Source organism: Chelonia mydas, chromosome 2 (assembly GCF_015237465.2).
Source record: "Chelonia mydas isolate rCheMyd1 chromosome 2, rCheMyd1.pri.v2, whole genome shotgun sequence".
In the NCBI taxonomy this organism is placed as follows: domain Eukaryota; kingdom Metazoa; phylum Chordata; order Testudines; family Cheloniidae; genus Chelonia; species Chelonia mydas.
Window position 1 is genome coordinate 84,872,877 of NC_057850.1, and position 13,930 is coordinate 84,886,806.

Sequence of the window (13,930 nt, forward strand, 5' to 3'; positions counted from 1 at the left end):
GGTTTTTCCAGGCTGCGCAGTTCCCCACTGTAGCAGGGTGGTCACCCCGCTCTGGCCCGGAACGGTTAAAGAAGCCCTGGGGCGGGCTGTGGCTGGGAAAGGCTAGGCTGGTTGGGGAAGCAGCCACAGCTGTGGCCAGCTCAATTAGGGCCCAGCTGGCCCTTATAAGAGGGCTGGGGGCCAGGAGCTGGAGGAGTCTCACTCTAGACCTGGAGTGGGAAGGGCTAGCTGCCTTGGAGCAAAGTACCTGACGTGGAGCAGTGCTGGGGAAGGGCAAAGGGAGCTGGAGAGCTCCAGTCTGGTAAACCCCCAGGCTTCAGGCCTTGTTTATGGCCAAAAGGTACTGGGGCTGCAGAGGGGCAGCCGGGGATAGACAAAGGCAGCAGGTCCTAACCACTTGCCAATGATGAGTGGCTGTTACACTGTAGTCTGCCCCAGTGAGTGGGGGTTAGATGATGACTGGCAGTAACCACTGAGGCAAGGTGGGTTTAGAGGGTTGGGGGTTTCCCAGGGAGGGGAGACCCAGAGTGTGGGGCTACTGCTGGGGCAGAACCCCAGGCTAAAGGGCACTGGGGTCTGGGAGGGACATGGATGCCAGCAGCAGGCGAGACACCAGCCTGCAGAGGGCGCTCCGAAGGCTGGAAAGAGCTAATTCCCAAGACGATCAGCAGGAGGTGCCACACCAGTGAGTCCTCACCTTGCTATACCCCCCTACCTTGTTATAAATCCAGCAAGCCAGATTGCCTAAATAGGCCTACATCTGTGCTTTGCTTGCTCATCAAAGACTATGAACATCCTAATTGCCAGCAATTATGAGTTACCACACAGGTCTTTATAAGCAAGCACATTTATTCCTTAGGTGAATGCATTACAGAGAAAACATATAAAAACAATAAAAGTTCCTATATCCATGCTAAAGGCTTACCAGAGGTCACCCCTCAGTCTTATAGGGCCTCAGTAGACCAAAGTCCTTCCAAACCTTCCCAGGAAGGATTGGAGCACCCTTAGACAGAAAGTCCTGTCCATTTGCTGAACCAGAAAGAAGGCCCAGAGTCGGTGTAAACTTTGGGGAAATAGCCTAAAGTCCTATCTTTGTCTGTTGGTCTCCGGAAAATCTAGTTTGAAGTAGTATATGCATGCCGGTCTAGGTGGGATTACAACCTGACTGATTTAACTTAATCACCCCCTCCTGGTTTTAGTTCTTGTAGGAACTGTGGTAGCCTTTCCCCATAGAGTAGAAAACAATCTTACACAGACCATTCAAACAATGGATCCTAAACGTACCGCATGGCACTGCAATATTTGTCGCACCTTCCCTTATAAAGAAGTTGCATACAATTATACCTACACTTAATACCATGAGATCTTTCAAGGGTAAAGCAGGAAATTGCCATATCTGTCACAACCCCCTCTTTTTACAGAACAACCTTCCTGATTGTTCCTGTTTGGAAGAGGGTTTTTCTCTTCCCCCACTTCATGGTTGTCCATGAAGATAAAGATTATGCTTCAAAAGTCTGTGAAATAAAAAAATGTTACAACCAGTGGAAGAGTCTTTATGCACTATGGACTATTCTTTTCTATCCTTCCACTATAAACAGTATCTAAGAGGAAAAATAGTAAAGTGTGGGTCTGATTCCTCTCTCACTTAGGTCTTGATCCAAAGCTCACTGCAATCAGTGAAAAGACTGCAAGATGAAATCCTGGCTCCATTGAAATCAATGGCAGAACTCTCACTGACTTCAACAGAGCAAGGATATTGCCCCAGCCCCTTATACCAGATTTAAGGAACCAGGTTCATTGACTTCAGAGGAGCTATTCTTGATTTACATTGATGTAAGTGGGAGGGGAAACAGACCCTATTCAGTATATAGAATAGTTTTAATTAGTTAACATTAAAAAGTCCCTAGAATAGTAGCATTTGAACATGCCCAGGTGTATTTGAAGATGAGCATTAATACATAGCTCCCAAGTTGAGAGCACCCAAGGCATGTATTTACTAATCCAATAATATGCAATTTGTTGTGTCTTAATACTATATTCAATTATGAAATTTCCAATCAGTTTATTAGCACAGGATTTATGTGTATAGCACATTAAACTATTGACAAATTCCATGAGAATCCTCCTATCAGCACTTTATCTGATGTCAGGAAAAAACCGTGCCTGCAATAAGTAGTTTGTAGAAGTCACTAAAAGGTCAGAGATTTCAAGCTGTGAGACACGTTCAAGTTACAATCCACCGACGAAAGAGCTCTGGAAGGCTTGAAAAGTAAGTTCACCACTGTGTCTTTTGTCTAAAATCAATTATAATTTTCGCCCAGTATGATTTGTACTGACTGTTTTTATTGCAGTTATAAGAAGATGTATTGATACACAAGTGTAACCAGGAGAGAAACTGAAATCCATGAGAGGAGGGAAGGTTGAGAGAAGAAAAAATTAGAGCCTCTAGGACTTTTCTGTGTCAAAGCAACAACCTAAGGCTATTTAAAAAAAAAAAAAAAAAAAAAAAGCCAAGATTTTCTAAAATGGGAGCGTAGACTCCTAACCCTATATTTTAGGGGTTGATCCTATAAGGTGCTGAGAACTCTCGTCCTGCTGTAGCAAAGCAATTAAACATTCCTTCACTTTAAGTTTGTGAATAGTCTCATTAAAGTCAATGAAGCTATTCATGTGCTTAAAACTGAGCTGGTGGTTAAATGGGTTGCTGGACTGAGGCAAGAGTACTCAACACTGCAATATCAGGTCTTTAGGTACCTAAATAAGTAAAAATAGTTTTGAGGTCAGTATATTGGAGAAATCTGTGTGCAGAAGTGAATAATCCTCTGTTTTTTGGGGAGGAAGATAAAACCTGTCCCTTCATGAAAGTGAAGCTAGAGCTGGCCAAAATTTTTCATTCAAAATGTTCTTTTTCAATGAAAAATGGAGGGGTTTCTTTCTTTCTTTTTGCATTTTCATCAAACACTGAAAAACAAAAATATTTTGATTTTGGGCAACCAAAAACCAAGTGCTGATTTTCTTTGTATATTTTTGCTGTGTTGATAACTCTCACAATTTTATCTAGTGTCTTGGTGTTTTTCTTAAAGTCCCAGCTCCTGGATACATGTAATTATGAGAATGTGAGCTTCCATTTTTTTTAAAAAAATTAAGTTTCTTGTCTTCATGCCTTCAGAGAAAATCTTGAAAATGTGAATCATAATGGTTCAAAAGCCAGAAGGAATGACAAGAAACACCAACACTATGGTTTTAAAATGAGATTTTTAAAAAAAAAAAGTCTCCTGATTTTGGGTGCCTGACATTACTTTTGATTGTTTGGGGTTAACAATACTGTTATCCCCTGACTTTTTCAGGTAAAAGAACAATGAAGCAAGAAAGAAGAAATGTAAAGTCCCTATGAAAGAATACACAGCATTTGTCTTCACTGACAATCTGCATTGAGCTATGAGGACAAACAAAGCTGACGTAGGAGTGGTGCTTAAAAATTTAAAGGTGCAGCACCTATGGCATCAGTTTCTCAGATTAAACTCCACACTGTGCTGACAGTACAAAAAGCAAGGAAAAATACAAAGTGAGGGCACTTTAGAACAGGAGTAGTGCACACACAGACACACACCCTTTAAAAATAAGATCACAAGAATATTAAAAATTATTATAATGGAAAAAGACAAGTTCAGCATAGTCACAAGCAGCAACAGGGAGTATGTGACTATACTGATCTCTCGTAGTGCCAGCAATTTTCTAAATAGAGTATATTATCATGCAGTTAAAGCTCTTTCTTTGAGGAATCTGGGGCACTGTCCTACAATATTTAGACATTTAAAATTCATGTAAAATGTATTTACAGTCATTCCACTCCTGTGTGCCCCACGCAGCTCTTAATTTAACAGACTACCACTTCCAGATGAATGATCCAAGTCAGACTGGTGCTCCAGCCTGCATACAGGGCCAGCCCGAAACATTTTGGCACCTGAGGCAGGGAGCTCAAATGATGCCCCCTTGCTTGGACCAAAACTTTGAAACTCTGGGTCCTAGTGGCCCCCACACACACACAGTCTGGCACCTGAGGCAGCCGCCTCAGTTCACCTCATGGTAAGGCCAGTCCTGCCTGTATAGTATACACTTCATAGGGTGCCCCAAAGCTGCAGATGCAGGATTTCACTGATCACCATGGGAGCCACAATGGAGCACTTGGGAGCACTTTCAAAACGGTCTTCATTAGTGAACAGATGAGAAAATAAGGCAAGTAGCTGGGTCCTTGCTAGACTTTTGATCTTGAACTGCTAGTGATGATATTCACTAATTTAGGGATAGGTTATGAACTCTTTCAACCTGATGGAGAGTCACTTTGGTTTGCCACTATGAGTAAGGAGTTCAACAATCTTTCCTTTGTGTCTCTAATTGACAATTTAATTCTGGTTATGTATATGAAGTAGTCATAATGCAGACTGTGGGAGAAAGTAACTGCCAGCATACCCGGCACAAGCTTGCACAATACTCTGCACTGTATTAAAAATGTAATAGTTTGGTTTCTGCATAGCAACCACAGCATAGCAGCTGTGCATATAATCAGCAGTTTCTGTTTGCTCCCATTGCTGCCAAATTTTAACAAGGACAAAGGAAGGAGATGGGCCAAGCAGTAAGAATAGAGTGCTACACACCGTAAGAAAGAATAGGGATAAGAACTACAATGTAGGTGCATGAATTAAGAGTCAGTGAACTGAGGTGGTGCTATATATCGACATCCCTCAGATAGTTGAAACCCACTTCCTTCTCTAATCACCATGCTGCCTATAAGGAAAAAATATCAAGCTATGTGTATGAGAAGGACTGCAAGAATCAGATAATATACTAACAGCAGAGTTACTATTGCTAATAACTGTGTTACACCCTGGAGTACGGCCAATGTGAACTAGGTGTTTTCTAGAAGCCTGAGCTGCCTTACACTGCGGAATTTTCAACAGACCTTTGAGCAGTTTAAAAAAAACTACTGTACAGACAGCTGGGCAACCACTCTGTAGCTGAACAGACCGCAATAGCTGGAAGCCAGTCATAATTGTTACTACCACAGCAAGACCATGATCCTATATTGTGGAGAGGGAGAGACACTGGAGAAATCTTCCATATTTACTTGGAATGCCTGATACGTGAAAGATCCATGCTGATAGCACAGAAAAAGATGAATATTTGATTTCTTGCATAATAGAAAAGGAAAATACTGTCAGTGCCACCAGAGTTATCACAACGTTGCAAAGTGCATATAACATCTACTTGAAGCAATAACACAGTTATTAGAGCTGGATAAAATGTGTTTGTTTAGTCATAGAAAATGTTGGAAAAATTGTTTTCATTTCGTTCAAACTTTTCACAATGATTTTCTGTCTTTTTAACAAAACTGAAACTTTTTTATTCAAAAGGAATATTTCTGTTTTCTTCAGAAAAAAAATTGTTTTGAATTTTTGTTCCCCCTGCCCACACACACACACATACATTTTCTTCTCCAATAGGAAAAAAAAATTAAAAATTTCATTCAAAATTCATTGAAAATGAAACATTTTATTCACATTGAATTGAAACCCCAATTACAAAATATATATATTGTCAAATTTCAATCAACTGAGATAATCAGCCTGGAATTACACAAATTAGTAGCTGAATCCTGAGAAAACCAGCCAGACTGAAATAAACTATAATTTACTAGTTGATTGACTTTGTAAAATATTTCAAAATCTATTGACTTTTTATATTTTATTACAAATTTAAATTCACTGTCTTAGAGGAATTAAACTAAGCTAATAAGGGGAATAGATGGGTATATTTAAGATGTTAAGATCTTCTCTGACCTCCTGTATAATACAGGTGTGCCACTTCCCAGGGATACCAGGGTTGTGAGGAACCTCGCTACCATTTGCCTCTTAGTGTGAGGAAGCCTCCTCTGTGCCAGCTAGGGATCAGCTCCCTGACTGCACCAGACATCGGCACGAGAAACATAAGAATGGCCATACTGGGTCAGACCAAAGGTCCATCCAGCCCAGTATCCTGTCTACCGACAGTGGCCAATGCCAGGTGCCCCAGAGGGAGTAAACCTAACAGGTAACAATCAAGTGATCTCTCTCCTGCCATCCATCTCCATCCTCTCACAAACAGAGGCTAGGGACACCATTCCTTGGACCTTGCCCATCCTGGCTAGTAGCCATTTATGGACTTAACCTCCATGAATTTATCCAGTTTTCTCTTAAACCCTGTTATAGTCCTAGCCTTCACAACCTCCTCAGGCAAGGAGTTGCACGGATTGACTGTGCACCGACTGAAGAACTTCCTTTTATTTGTTTTAAACCTGCTACCCATTAATTTCATTTGGTGGCCCCTAGTTGTTATATTGTGGGAACAAGTAAATAACTTTTCCTTATTCACTTTCTCCACACTTCTCATGATTTTATATACCTCTATCATATCCCCCCTTAGTCTCCTCTTTTCCAAGCTGAAAAGTCCTAGCCTCTTTAATCTCTCCTCATATGGGACCTGTTCCAAACCCCTAATTATTTTAGTTGCCCTTTTCTGAACCTTTTCTAATGCCAATATATCTTTTTTAAGATGAGGGGACCACATCTGTACCCAGTATTCAAGATGTGGGGGTACCATGGATTTATATAAGGGCAAAAAGATATTCTCTGTCTTATTCTCTTTCCCTTTTTTAATTATTCCTAACATCCCATTTGCTTTTTTGACTGCCGCTGCACACTGCGTGGACATCTTCAGAGAACTATCCACAATGACTCCAAGATCTTTCTCCTGATTAGTTGTGGCTAAATTAGCCCCCATCATATTGTATGTATAGCTGAGGTTATTTTTTTCCAATGTGCATTACTTTACATTTATCCACATTGAATTTCATTTGCCATTTTGTTGCCCAATCACTTAGTTTTGTGAGATCTTTTTGAAGTTCTTCGCAGTCTGCTTTGGTCTTAACTATCTTGAGTAGTTTAGTATCATCTGCAAACTTTGTCACCTCACTCTTTACCCCTTTCTCCAGATCATTTATGAAAAAGTCCTATGACTGACCCTTGGTGAACATCACTAGTTACCCCTCTCTATTCTGAAAATTTACCATTTATTCCTACCCTTTGTTCTCTGTCTTTTAACCAGTTCTCAATCCATGAAAGGATCTTCCCTCTCATCCCATGACAACTTAATTTATGTAAGAGCCTTTGGTGAGGGACCTTGTCAAAGGCTTTCTGGAAATCTAAGTACACTATGTCCACTGGATCCCCCTTGTCCACATGTTTGTTGACCCCCTCAAAGAACTCTAATAGGTTAGTAAGACATGATCTCCCTTTACAGAAACCATGTTGACTTTTGTGCAACAATTTATGTTCTTCTAGGTATCTGACAATTTTATTCTTTACTGTTGTTTCAACTAATTTGCCCGGTACTGACGTTAGACTTACCAGTCTGTAATTGCCAGGATCACCTCTAGAGCCCTTCTTAAATATTGGTGTTACATTAGCTATCTTCCAGTCATTGGGTACAGTAGCTGATTTAAAGGACAGGTTACAAACCATAGTTAATAGTTCTGCAATTTCACATTTGAGTTCTTTCAGAACTCTTGGGTGAATGCCATCTGGTCCCGGTGACTTGTTACTGTTAAGTTTCTCAATTAATTCCAAAACCTCCTCTAGTGACACTTCAATCTAGCAATTCCTCAGATTTGTCACCTACAAAAGACGGCTCAGGTTTGAGAATCTCCCTAACATGCTCAGCCGTGAAGACTGAAGCAAAGAATTCATTTAGTTTCTCTCTGATGATTTTATCGTCTTTAAGTGCTCCTTTTGTATCTTGATCACCAGGGGCCCCACTGCTTGTTTAGCAGGCTTCCTGCTTCTGATGTACTTAAAAAACATTTTCTTTATCATTATCTTTTGAGTTTTTGGCCATCTGTTCTTCAAACTCCTTTTTGGCTTTTCTTATTACATTTTTACATTTAATTTGGCAGTGTTTATGCTCCTTTCTATTTACCTCACTAGGATTTGACTTCCACTTTTTAAAAGATGCCTTTTTATTAAACACTCCCTTCTAGGCCTCACAGGCCCTGCTGCCACTCTATAGATTAGCAATTGGCACATCTCAATGTTTGAACCCCCTGAACATCTTCCTGGAGTGTCCAGCCACTGGTCCACTGGACACCCACTGTATTCAGACTCATGCTTCCAAAGAAACAGTTCCACCTCAGATCAACGCTCAGCTTAACGCACACCATTTATATATGTTTACAATAAAATCAAGTATACGTTTATTTAGCAAAGCATAGAGATTCAAATAGTAGCAAGTAGAAGTATTGGAAACATGGTTACATATAAAATCATAACGTGTTTCAAAGCTTAATCCTTAGACTTAGTTTGCAAAATATTTTCATGTCTTGTAGAGTGTTGCTCACCTCAGATCCTTGCAGTGCTTCTTTCGTGAGACAATCAGGGTGTTAGTTTGCCTCCTCAGTGAAGGATCCAGTGTGTCCCTTTGCACTTCAAGATATACCAGAACAATCCCTTGTCTTTATTCATAAACAGGATACCCCCTGCCATTTGTTCCTTCTGGTATATTTCACCTCTTGTAGATTTCACAATCACTTAACTGGCACCTAGCTCAGTATGCAAATACATTGCGAGGCATGTAATGCACAATACACAAATGGCCAGACAGAGAGATAACCTCCTGCCTGAAAGGAACATATCTTAGGTATGACACATGAAGAGAAGGGAGTTACCTCACAAGTGGATATCTTAGGTATGTCACCCTGGTTTCCTGCCTTAACTCTAAAACCTTGAGAATATACTTTTCAGTATAGATATAATTCCTTAAATATTATCTGCACACACATTTCACAATGATTATGATGACCAGTGGACTGCTGATTCTCGGTAGGGACCTCTCATTCCACCCTGGGCCTTTGGTGAACTACTATACAGATATCCAACCCAGGGGATCCCTGTAGAATCCTATGCACCCAGTTTGTCCTCTGCCAGATGGCACCAACAGGTCCCTCGGTCACAAAGGGCCATAGAATTTTGTCTAGTTGCCCCTGCATTGAGCCCAATAATTCGTGTTTGACTAAAGCATAATTTCCAAAAAGACATCCACTCTTTCTTTGAAGCCACCAACAGATGGAGAATCCACCACTTCCCTGGGTACTTTATTCCAGTGGTGAATCACCCTCACTGTTAAAAATTTGTGCCTTGTGCCTTGTTTCTAATTTGAATTTGTCTGCATGAAAAGATAGGCACCAAAGCCCAGATCAACAAAGGTACTTAGGTGCCTAAATACCAGCCTTAAAAACCCAGTAGCTTGTTCATTGTTAAAGTGTATCATGCGATTCAGAACTTGTACATTCCACAGCAGGTCAGATAAACAGAGCCTCCAATGCTTCATCAGAATGCATAGTAGAACCGGTTGTTAGGACAGAACATCTGAAACAACCCACAGTCACAACAAACACTGTGTGTGTATTGCTCCACACCAGCTGATGATGTGCAAATAACTTCAAGGTCAGTTCCGAATAATAATTGCATGAATTTTGAAGAAAAAAAAATCTGAAACTAAGGCTGACGAAAGTATGAAATCATAGCTATGGTAACTAGGGCCCTTCAAAAAAAAAGATACACCCAGTCAGATACAAAGATGAGATAAAGATAATAACTGAAGGTTATTAGAGTGTGACAGAGGGAGAGACTCAAAATAGTCAAAGCATGCTAAGTCGCACACTTGGTTACAGCTTGATTTTTAATTTACTTTCCTTGATATGTTGTTGTCTTTACGTTCTTACCATACCATGCTATAACATAACAACCAAGGCCCACTTGTCATTTCAATATGGCTATGATATATCTGTTCTTATTTGTTAGGAGGGATTTTGTGATATTTTGTTTTCTGTATTTTTAAGGTTTGGGTTTTATGGCCCTGATCCCGCAATAAATAGTATGCGGGCGTCCTGTGCCTACACATGGCATCCCACTGAAGCCAGTGGGACTCCAAAGGCACAGGGATCTGCTCACCTAAAGCTCATTACAGAATCAGGGCCTAAACTGTTGTGTTTGTTTTAAAATATAGGACAGTACTGAGGAGCTTTGTAAATCAATGATGATTAGGGGTAACATTTCTTGTGACAGAGACTCAGCTGTATGCACAAGGGGGATTCATCACCGAGGCTGTTGGAAGACACACATCATGCATCTCACTGGCTCTCCACCTTGCAGAATGAGGGACACAATTTGGGCTGCATAGTGTCACACCAGGTCTGGCCATTTCCTGGCCCAGATTAAGCAGCCATGGAATGGACTGTGGAGTACACTCTATTACCAAACTCAGACACTGGAAAAATCTGAATAATTCCACTAATTGTAAGTAACTCACTTTAAAGAGAGAGATTTAAGTTCAGACTAGTTTTTTTTCTTTTTTTAAAGTCATGTTGTTCTCAGCCTGCAAAAAGTTAGTGCTGTGGGAACAGATGTGATTTTGATCTCCCTGTTTCTACACATGGACAGTGCTGTTCTATAAACTGAGCACTATTACGTGATGCAGCTGTGTGGAAACAAACTATAGGAGCAGAAAGAGATCAACTAGGAGAGATTAATGGAAAAATGGACTCTAATGTGTGTTCAGAAATGTTTGGTAGTTTTCAATCTAGTCCAAAAATACAGCATGCAACTTGAGACGCCCTGAACTGGAGAAGTAGAGAGAGTGTAACTAAGGCTGCACAGTGCACTCACGAGCTAGGGTGACCAGTATAGCAAGTGTGAAAAATAGGGACAGGGGTGGTGTAATGTGCCTATGTAAGATAAAGTTCCAAATCTCAGGATTGTCCCTTTAAAATCGGGACATCTGGTCACCCTAGACAGAGCTGTGGGGTGGATCTTACATGACTCATGTTCATGTAATACATATTCGTAATCTTTTGCACCAAAAGCAAGATTTTTGCATTCTTAAAGATTAAATTAATGCTCAGATTAAAAATTAAACATGGATCTAATGGCTTAATTGTGAATTCTATTCTTGAGTTAACAATAAAGAACCCTATAAAAGCAACAAAGACAAGCCTTTGGGATGGAAAGACTTTGTTGTCCTCATCAGGATATCTGGTTCCAGACGCTATATAGTACTTATTGGTTTGTACAGGTTGGCTTGTACAGGCACCTTCTAGTCTCATGGTTCTGGTATTCTAAAAAATTACATTCCTAGCCTGAGTCCACAGACTTGTGCTAGCAAGGCTCATGCTAGCATGCTAAAAATAGCTGTGTAAATGTTGGGCGCAGGCTGGAGTTTAGACTCTAAAGCCAGTGGGGAGGGAGGCGTCACAGCCCAAGCCACAGTGTCTACACAGCTATCTTTAGTGTGCTAGTGCAAGCCTCACTAACAGAAGTCTGTGGATCCAGGCAGGAAGGCTCACTCCCAGATGCCGTATAGACATACCCTAAAGGACCATATGCCAGCTGTGACTTGGCATAGCCTCCCCACCCCCACCATACCGCCTCTCTCCCCCAGCATGCTTCCTATCACAGCAATGGTGAGGCACTGAAGCTGTCTTTCCACCAGCTGAGAATTCTTCTGCAGTGTGGGAATTCTCAACTTAGCAGCTGTGACCACTTTCCCTTTTGTGCTGTGTAAGGGCAGAGAATTTTGTAGCACTGCATTTCTACACATTTTGTATGATTAAAAGTTAGTTAAATATTATTGCAATCTATTGATTGTAGGGGTTTTTTACTGGTTGCTCAGTTTTCTTCCCTCATACTTGATAGGGAAGTTAGCAATTTCCTACTGAGTGGAATTTAGAGGGGAGATTGGCTGTGTATTGGTCTTAAAACATGGAACTATGTTTTCCTTAATCTCTTTCTCTATAACTTCCCCTGTCCCTACCTCCTCTTTGCTTAATTAGCTATTGTCTTATGTCTGTTTATTTATCTTCATGCCAGTTTAAACAAACCAGATCATCACTATGTTTGTCTAACATTTTAAAACTTATTTGAACGGAAAACAAGCTGTTGGTGCACAACACAAATAAAATACATAAAAAAATCCTTCTGAAGCAATTTTCAAGAAATTGGAATCTAGCTCCAAAAGTTCTACATTAAAAGTAACCATCTCAGGAGACAGTAATGTTCTGGATTTCTCCTTTTTCAGATTACAAGCCAAATGCTGGAGTGAACTGGTTCAACTACACTGAATCTGATTTATGCCAGCTGAGATTCCCAGTCCTACCAGTTTAGATATTTCTAACCAGGTAACCCAAAGTCAAGAGGAAAGTCTATGCATTAGATTAATACATTCATTTCTTTCTCACTCTGCTTTTTGCCCCTTGTGAGTATTTTAAACTGCAATTGGTATTAAAATTTAGCTTTTTCTAAAATATTTTTTCCATTCTATTCAGAACTTTTTTTGGCCTAAATAATTCTTTATTCATTACTGACTGTGACAGGGCACAGAAGCCCTATTTTGGGTTTGGCAAACAAGCAGTTAACTCCCTTCTCAAGCCTCCAGAGGTCTACTCTGTACAGGTGGAAAGAGTTAGAGAATAAAACAGGACTCTTGATGATAATGGGGAGCTAAGGGCTTTCATCAGGGAACCTTATAAATACAACTCCCTGAGAGCCATAGGGAAGGGTTAGTATTGAGCAAATTAAACAAGGAGTTAGAGAATGACATTGGGTTATAAGGGATTCTTTTAGTTTTCTGTTTTATACCCTTGTGAGCATTTTCCCCTTTTGCTTTTGTGGTAGTGCTGCTGCTAAAACCTCCTTAGCTCACACCGTTGAGTCAATAACCACTCAGGAAAAAAGTTTTCTCAGGTAAAATTTTTGTTGTTGGACTGGGCTGACTGATTTATGCCTGTTCACGATGGTCATTAACATCTGTTCTAGTACTAACACGTTGCCACTGATTCCATTTCAATGTTGCTATCTAGTCCATTTAGCTATTTATGTTGATGAACATTGCAGGAGTCTCTTAATGTTAATATACTGAATGTGTGGTTTTCCTGGAAGGAGACTAAGGGCCTGAACTATTGGCTTTGAATCAGCCTCCAAAAGAGAAGCCTATCAATATGCCTGTCTTCCCTCTTATCCCTGTGTTTACTTTGACCACTGGCAACATGAAATTCCCTTCCCCCTCCTCCCTTCCTGGAAAAGGAGATCAGACGGAGCAAGTATGATAGGCCTCAGTGCTCTACGGTCGGACTCATGGTTGAAGGACAGAATCCCTTCCTTAGTATTAATGGGTTTAATACAAAATTACAGGAACAGGTACCTCATAGGTTTACACAGTGTAATGATTCTAGCTACAACAGCTGAGCATGATTTCCAGAGAGATATACTGTGCTATTTTTGGTCTGACTTTTTTAAAAAAAATCCCATTTATCTAAACTGAACACTTGAGAATAATTACTGTCAAAATTCCAAAATGTGACTTCCCAAGAATGCTTTACATGACCAATTGATATTTGATTTGAGCTGAAGTTGAGACCTTCATAGATTTTTGTTTTTGTTTTTAATCAATATTGTTTCGAGTTGCAAGAGCGAAGACAAAAAGCATGCAGTGCTGACTCTATTTCCTTGACATTTCAGTTATAAGGTGCGGTTATTCCGTTCTGCATTTTAAGGATAATATTTAATGTTGTAGCTTGGTAGGAACAAAGAGATGATTATTTGTGGCTAGCCCTAAATTACTCATCAGACACATTATCTGCTTTCAGGATCTTTCCTGGTTTCTTTTTTCTAAGAGAAAAGTTTAGACCTCAAAGCTGCCCCACTGTCTTCCTTTGAAAGAATGCGCGTACCCTTGTTGTCAGCATTGCCAGTCACAATGCTTATATTGTTCATGTCTTTCTAATGGGTCCTATACTTACTTTTAACTCATGAATAATTTCTATATTTAGTGATGAACTACACCATGG

General features: G+C 40.3%; 2 long non-coding RNA genes across 3 annotated transcripts in view; one reads left to right on the plus strand and one right to left on the minus strand.

Annotated features, from left to right (window-relative positions):
- Window positions 1-8,568, minus strand: part of LOC122464493 — a 135,723-nt gene extending 127,155 nt beyond the window's left edge. For both annotated transcript variants that reach the window (XR_006288580.1, XR_006288581.1), the window contains exon 1: window positions 8,429-8,568. This is a non-coding gene — a long non-coding RNA (uncharacterized LOC122464493). The remainder of the gene's footprint in view (window positions 1-8,428) is intronic.
- On the plus strand, window positions 1,876-12,249 carry LOC122464494. Its single transcript, XR_006288582.1, has 3 exons — window positions 1,876-2,269; window positions 10,155-10,385; window positions 12,163-12,249. It is a non-coding gene; the product is annotated as an uncharacterized LOC122464494 (long non-coding RNA).
- Window positions 12,250-13,930: the final 1,681 nt, after the last annotated feature.